Source organism: Nicotiana attenuata, unplaced genomic scaffold (assembly GCF_001879085.1).
Source record: "Nicotiana attenuata strain UT unplaced genomic scaffold, NIATTr2, whole genome shotgun sequence".
NCBI lineage: Eukaryota > Viridiplantae > Streptophyta > Magnoliopsida > Solanales > Solanaceae > Nicotiana > Nicotiana attenuata.
In genome coordinates this window covers 138,583-147,085 of record NW_017671177.1, presented here as the reverse complement: position 1 = coordinate 147,085, position 8,503 = coordinate 138,583, and positions in this window count along the sequence as shown.

Below are 8,503 nucleotides of genomic sequence, written 5' to 3'. Positions count from 1 at the left end.
ACTCTTCTCAAATTTTATTTTTCACATCGTTATAATTATTTTATTTTTTAAATGATAACACCGCATACAAAAAATCTTGCGTACGCCCCTGACTTTATCCTTCATTTTACCCGTACACAACAAAGTACGTAGAGATCTCAACTGATGGCTTCACGAAAGGGCAAATGCACACTGTATTCCTTTTTTCCTTTATGATTATCTATTTTCCCCTTCACTAGGTTTTCACTAGTAAAAGTTTCTATGAGGTAACAGTCCATCGCATATTATACAAAAGAATTGTGTATTCAAAATTTTACTTTCACTAAAATATTTTTCCCATAGCGTTTTTCCAGGATCCATTTTTAAATGTATATAGATTTCACAAATATTTCTTGTGTTATATTTTAGAGATATTCTATGAAAAAGATCATATAACTAAAAAAAAAAGAAAAAGAAAACAACCATTGTAGACTTAAAAGAACTTTTTATAGATATTTAATCTAAGTGACTTACGTTTCATTTTCTGAATATGCTTTCTATATGCAAGTTAAGCAAAAAATGAAGCCATATAAAAACACAATGGATTCTCAATCTACACCTATAAGACTAATTCCTATTGTTCCATAACATCATGCAGGCATGAGCAACAGAGTCTCAAATAGATAGGAAAAGCATAATAATAAAATGAGAAGACTTTCAAGATATTTACCTTTTATAAATGTTATAATTAAATATATATGTTATTTTTAGATATTTTCGGATGATATTTTACTCTAATATTAATACTCAAAGAAACTGGGAAAAGTACTGTTGCATGCAGCATTACTTTTCATTTTCTTATCTATTTGTCTCTTTCTCCCTCCATATTTTTTAAACTAGTTGAGAGTGACTGTTACTGATAATTTAAATACAAGTGCAAAAATATCTTAAATGCAAGAATAAAAGTCAAAGAATGAGATGGTGAATACAAACCATTGACAAATTTCATTCGTGCACGACGTAACAAATTATCTATGAACCTTCTACAAAATATCATATTAACAACATTTACTTCGTTAAATTGCTTGTGCAAGAAAAAACATAAATCAATCATCATTGACTAACTTCCTCTTATAACAAATCTCATGTGTCATTTTATAAACTATTTTCGTGAAAATGGTCATATATATAAGTAAATATAACTACATGAACATTAATTATGAGTCATAAAATTACTCTCTCCTCGACATATCAATTCGCACATATTAATTGGGTTCAATAAAAAGGATATAACGCTAGCTTCCGATAGAAATATTTTTTTTGTTATAGTCAGCCTGTCATTTGATGAATAAGTTTGTATGGTCGATTGACTCCAAAACAAAACCCACAAATATATATGAGAGATGGTGAGGTGACAGTAGCAGATTTTGCTTGATTTCCCCTATTGCAAATGCATGCCATGCGACTCAAAAACAATCAAAATTTAGTACAAGTGGTTTGCTAGACTTGCTGGTGGGACCCACAATTGTTTTTGCAAAGGGGCCCACTTTTCCAGAAAACTCTAAAAGTATTTTATAACAACGTAAAAAGGAAGAGACTATTGGCTACTGCAGGTTCGGAGGGGCAAACAAAAAAAATAAAAGAACAGCAGCCATTTCGGGTGAGCCAAAGGGAAAACGTGACATTGGCCTGGCCTGGCTTGTACCCCTCATACTTTGGAAAGGTCATTCTACACTGCTCTCCGCACCCCCAACCCCAACTGCCTTGACCCCTTTAGTACTACTACTCCTTTGTCTTCTCTCCGCAATAACATATATTATTTCTTTCCTTTTTTTTGTCTCTTAATAAAGTAATTGTTGCAATCAGTCCACCCTCTTACATCTAAGTTTTCTTGTTGCCATCTAATTTATTATCTTGACACTCTTTTCTGTATCTTTTTCTGTATCTTTAACATCCGGTATTTTATATTTAATATCAAAATAATTCAAATAAAGATCCACCGAAAAGGACATTAAGAGCCCGTTTGGACATAAGAATTTTTCACTTTTTTTCGAAAAATTTTCATTCTACTTCCGAAATCAGTGTTTGGCCATAAAATTTCCAATTTTCACTTGAAAATGAATTTAGGAATTTTTCGAAAATTAGAAAAATTCCAAAAACCTATTTTTCAAAATTTTCATTGATCAGATCACTCATAAAACTTCAAAAATAAATTTTCACTTGAAAAAAAAGTTCACTTTTTTTTTTTTTTTGGAATTTTACAATTCTTATGTCCTAACGCCCCATTAGTGGGATTTTACTGGGTTCTTGGTGTTGTTGTTGTTGTTGTTGTTGTTGTTATGTCCTAACTCCCACTAAGTCACCATTCTTAAAGGTGGATCTAAAATTTAAGTATACTTTAAGATTTTTAGTAATGAATTCATTGTACTATTACAAATATAAGTTCAAACATACTATTTTGTGAAACTTTAGTTGATTTTCACGTACATTATACATTATGCGTCAAAAAATACTAGGTTTAAATAGACCTAAATTGTCGAAGAGCTACATTCACCTTTAATCCTCCCACAAGATTGTCTATTCTTAGATTGAACTCGTAAACTTGTTAATGGGTAAAAAGATCCCTATCAATCTACCATACATTTCGAGATCATTTTCTTGATCGTCGACCAATCATGGGACTACTCGAAGTAGAGGAAAGGAAAAGAAAATATCAAATGAGTAACGAAATCTCCACCATGTGAATCCTCTCTTAGTTTTACGCCATTTTATTCATTCTTTTAAAATGTTTTTGACTCGCTTGGAAAATATGATAGTAAAACGGTCGAAGTTTACTCCGTTGGAATAGCTGATAGTTAAGAGAAACAGTCCTTGGATCCGACGATCAATCGATTAAGTCATAAAACACTACAAGCTATATTTTCCCGCTGATAGTAAAAAAAAAATGTTTTTGGTCATATGAAGTATAACAACATGCAACTATATACAAGAATTTGTGATTAATAACCTAAAAAACAAAACAATTAAGTTGATTATTGCTATAGGTTAAAATACACTAACACTGTCAAATTTCATTAATTGTAAACAAAATACTCAAAAAACCTATTTTTTATTACCAAAAGTGAAACCTTGTATCCACAAAGTAACTAAAGAACAATAGGAGAGATTCCTTCACAACATGATTGTCTTGAAAGCGAAACGAAATTAATTGTGTACAAAATATTCTAATTTGTCTTATCTATAGCTTAAACATGATTAGTTTCAACTCACAAAATTTTAAAATTTTCAAAATAAACAAATTTAAAGTCCAACCTTGGAAAATTGTTTATATATTTTTCCATGCTAAGCGACAAGAATATGTATACTTTTCTCATAATATAGGGAAGTTTATTATAAAAATTGAAATATATAATCATCGATTTCGCTTTTAATTAAATTCAAGGGGTTGGTCTAAAGATTCTTCATTGTTTAATGTCATGCTATAATTTGGTTGTTTAATGAACAATTGGGCAGGTCTTTGTCCACCCATAGTAATCAACAAACACGTGTGCATGTTACTCACTTTTGCCACCATCATCTTTTTTACTACAGTACCTTTTTAGTGTTATTGTCATTGCAAAGTTCCTCTAGATTGGAATTGGGTTGTGCTATCAGAGTACTAGGTTCACATATGCTTCACGAGTCATGAGCAGACCTAGTAAAGTCTTGCGAATCGGTGCGGAGACGTCTGTGATTATCCTCAAGAGGCTATACTGTATCAGGAAACTTCTCATTCTTCATTTCCTATCGTGATATTGATATTGTAATAGGTCTAAATATTTCTCTTATTCTCTCATATATGGTGAGAACGCGCAATGGAATTAGCCGGCAGTAGAGAGGCTGCATCCTCGGTCGTTAGAGGTTGAGGCAGAGAGAGGGCCAAAGCTCCTTTTGGGGGACGAGGGCATCCCGGAGTTGCAGCTGAGCAGGCACCAGTAGAGTTCACGACCGCGCCGGACTTCTAGGAGGTCATGAGTCGTATTGCGATTTATGGACTCTATGACTCAGGCCAAACTATTTTCAGCTGACCTGACCATATATCATGTTGGAGGCGGAGACTAGACCCTTATTGCTCATGCACTAGGGCACGCTGATGCTATTTATCAGACCCTAGAGGTATTACTTGCGGATGAAGTTCAGCTGAATGTAGCACCTAGAGTAGAGGCTAGGCCAACCACGGCCATCGAGGAGCAGAAGTGGCTAGAACGATTTAACAGGCTTCGTCCTCCCTACTTTAGCAATGAGCCATCAGAGGACCCACAAGATTTCATTGACCGTTGCAAGGAAATGTTGCATAATCTGGGTCTATTGGAGTCCAATGGGGTGGACTTCATCACTTTTCAGCTGGAGGGTAAAGCCTGTAGATGGTGGTAGTCTTATTTTCTAGACAGGCCAGCAGGTTCACCTCCCTTGACTTGGGATTAGTTCACGCACCTCTTCGCGAAGAAGTATATTCCATTATCCCAAAGAGAGGAGTGACGGGGTCAATTTGAGCGACTCTAGTAGGGTCAGATGTCCGTGACCGATTATAAGATGATATTCATTGAGTTGTCTCATCATGCAACCATATTATTTCCTATAAAGGTCGAGACAATGCATAGGTTTATCGCCGGCTTGAACTATGGGATACATATTACTATGGCCCGAGAGATAGAGTTGGGGACTTTTTCCCACTAGGCTGTGGAGATAACTCGAAGGATCGAGCATATCCGAGGTCAGAATAGAGAGGCCATGACGAGGGACAAACAACCTCGGTATTCAAGGGGCAGAGGTCATTTCGGGAGGGGCCATCCTAGCAACCCCATGTATTCAGCACCACAGCCTATTAAAGGTGCTCCAACGCGACCTTACTTCAGTGCCATTCCAAAAAGTACCTACTGTCCATTAGCTATTCAGGGTTCCTCTAGTGGGAACTTAGGCTATCAAAGCCAGATCTAGAGTCAATAATTTCCCACATCTAGAGGTTACTTCGAGTGCATGGAGCTAGGTCACATGAAGACGTTTTGTCCCAGACTTCGGGGCAAGGTAGTGTAGGAGGTCTATCAACCCATGATTACCGCACGAGTTGTCGCACTACACGTCTGGCCGACCAGAGGCGGAGGGCAGGTGGGTAGGGGTCTTCCTAGAGGTGGAGGCAGTCAGGTGGCGCTCCGACTACATTCTATGCCTTTCCAACTAGGCCAGAGATAGTAGCCTCTGACGCTGTGATCACATGTATTATTTTCGTCTGTCGTAGAGACGTATCAGTAGTATTTGATCCAAGGCCTACCTATTACTGTGTATCTTCTCTTTTTGCTCATTATTTGGATGTATAGTGTGAGTCCTTCGGTATTCCTGTGATATGTGTCCACGCCAATGGGTGATTATGTTGTTGTGGATCAGGTTACCAATCCTGCATGGTGAAGACGGCTTGAGGATTCGTTCTTCGGATGTTCCGAAGACGGCTTTTTGGACTACGTATGGGCATTACGAGTTTCTAGTGATGTCTTTTGGTTTGACTAAAGCTCTAGCAAATGAACCGAGATTTTATGCCATATCTTGACTAATTTGTAATTGTCTTGATCAATGACATATTGATCTACTCGCGTAGCATGGAGGAGCACGAGCATCATTTGAGGGTAGTGCTTCATAGTTTGAGGGAACATAAGCTATATGCTAAGTTCTTAGATTATGTGGATTTCTTAGGTATGTTGTATCAGGTGAGGGTATTAAGGTGGATCCCAGGAAGATTGAGGTAGTCTAGATTTGTCCTCGTCCTACCACAACAACTGAAATAAGGAGTTTCTTGGGGCTAGCAAGATTGTCTATTTATGGAGGGATTCTCATCTATTGCAGCTCCTTTGACTAGATTTACTCAGAAGGGTGTTCAGTTCAGGTGGTCCGATGATTGCGAGGTGAGCTTTCAAAAGCTAATGACCGCATTGACTACATCACACTACTACAAAAAAGGTCTTTAGCGGCAATTATTTAGCGGTAATTAGGTAATTGCCACTAATGAATTATTTAAGCTAAAATATTAGCGGTACATGACCATTAGCCAATAAAAGATATATTTTTAACGATAATAAAAAACAATTGCCACTAAAAACCCCTAATTGATTTTTTTTTATTTTAACTTTCCCTCCGTACAATCTTTCCCTCCAATTTTTTGTGAGAATAAATTACATTCCCTCCAATTAGAAAACCCTACAATTAAAAAAATAATAGGAAAAACCAAACCCTGTAATTAGAATGATACAGAACGGCGCCTGTAATTAGAACGATAGGAAGAACGACGGAAAACCTGCGCAGCATCACTGAAAAACCTCCGCCCTGCACGGTCTCCGGCCATCCCAGGTCATTCTCGATCGAGTTATATATAATTTTGGGTTGATGCTGCTCGATTATTATCAGTCTTCTCTGTCAATCTTCTCCTTCAGTCTTCGCCCTGAACGTCTTCAACTTCTGTTTCGTGTAGGTTTCAAGAATTATTGCAGAAAGCCTTCGTCTCCTTCAATTTCTGCTCTTAATCGGCAGAAGTGTTTGCTTACCAGGTTCCAATTTTGATTTTTGATTTTTGATATCCAACTACGGCCTTTTGGGATTAGCGAAAGTATAGCTTTTTCTGTGTTTACTAAGTCGTTTGTGATATCTGGTTGTTGTTAGATTGATAGTCGATTAATTGAATTGATTCCTCCTCTGTTACTCTCTTATTTTTGAATTGGTTCCTCTGTTTTCAAGGCTACTGTTATTTTTGTGATTTTTCAGAAATATTCTAAGTGTCAGTTGATGCATATTGATGTTCTAGTTGAATGCCGGTAGTCGAGATATGAATTCAACCATGTTCAAACTTTTTGCCCGAGTATGGTGTATATATATATATATATATATATATCTCCTGTTGATGTAAAAGGATTTCTGAATTCTTATTATATACTGAACTTACTTTTCCGAATTCTCCATACCAAAAGAGTTAGCACAAATTCTCACCAATTTATATTTTATGATCAAGTTTCAACAATGTCACCATACTTTTAAACTTATTATATACTGAACTTACACTGCACATTCACTTAGTTTCCCAGAGTTCTGGCTCTCAACAATCTTCAGAATCAGTGATTTGTTCTCATCCAGGAACTGACATTGGAAAAAAATAAGGCCAACTACTAAGTGAACATCAAATAACATGTAAAAATTCAAATAAACAGTCTAACCCCAAATAAAAAATATGAGATCTGCCCGTATTATAAGGAATCAGAGGCGGATCCAGGATTTGAAGGTCGGGGTGCACTTTTGCTTTCAACCAAAATCTACTTTGTATACGGGGTATCACTACTAATATATTAGTATATCCTAAAAATATATACATGTATTCATGAATATTTTGCTGAACTTTCCGAGTGTCGGTGACCCCCTCACTTCATAACATAGGTCCACCTCCGTAAGGAACATACTTTTCAAATTTTAATGGGGAATCTCTATAAATTTGTTTTTTAGCAACTGAAAACTAGGGTCGGTACATATATAATCCATGCGTTCATTTTTACTTGTCCGCTATATTAAAAATATATTTTACACTATACTAAATCAAGAAAAAGATAATCTTTTTTTTTTGTTTTACCCTTATCATTAACTAGTCATTCCTGAAATTATTTGCTAAGACTTTTTGATACATTGTATACATCGTACATCCTTTTACATTGTAGATATATATTTGCTAATATATATATATATATATATATATATATATATATATATATATATATATATATATATATATATATATTATTATTTGGTGATTTAGTGCATTATTAGGCTTATTACTGATTTTTACCTCATTACAAAGAAGAGTTTTAGCGGCTAAAAGGTTCGCAAAATATTTTGCAACTGGTTAGTTTGTCCGCGTGAAGGTCTGAAAGGATCAGAATAATCTTTTACTTATATTTGAACACTAAAAGTAGATTTCGAAGTGAAATCTGAAAAAAAAATAGTAGTATCGAATAACTGAGAATAGATAGAATAGAAGAAAGAGATAAACGAGTATATACAGAACTTTGTTCTTTGTTGTACAATAATTTACTCACGATAAAATTGAGTGAATCATTTTGCATTCTCTTAAATCTGTATTTTCTGCTTCAACTTGCCTTTTCTCATTAGTCCGAACATTTGCTACATTAAAAAGATTTATAGATTTGTCTAGCACATGTAATGCAGCTTCAGGTTACACCTCTGTTTTCAACTCACGTCCATCAATATTCCATATAATACCTTTGTTTTCAACATTTAGTTGTTGCAAAAATTACCCCAAAAGTATATTTTATGATTTATATCTGAATTGGTTTAATGCAATGGATTACTGTTCGGTAATTTTGGTATTTTGAATGCTATCTATTAGGGAGATGATCGGGAAGACATTTCCTGTTATGCCTTCCTTGTGGGATCAAAACTTGAATACTAGACTGATTTAGTGTATGATATGTTACGTTATGGATTGGGCCTATTTCTTTTAGGAGTCCTAAGTGTTATG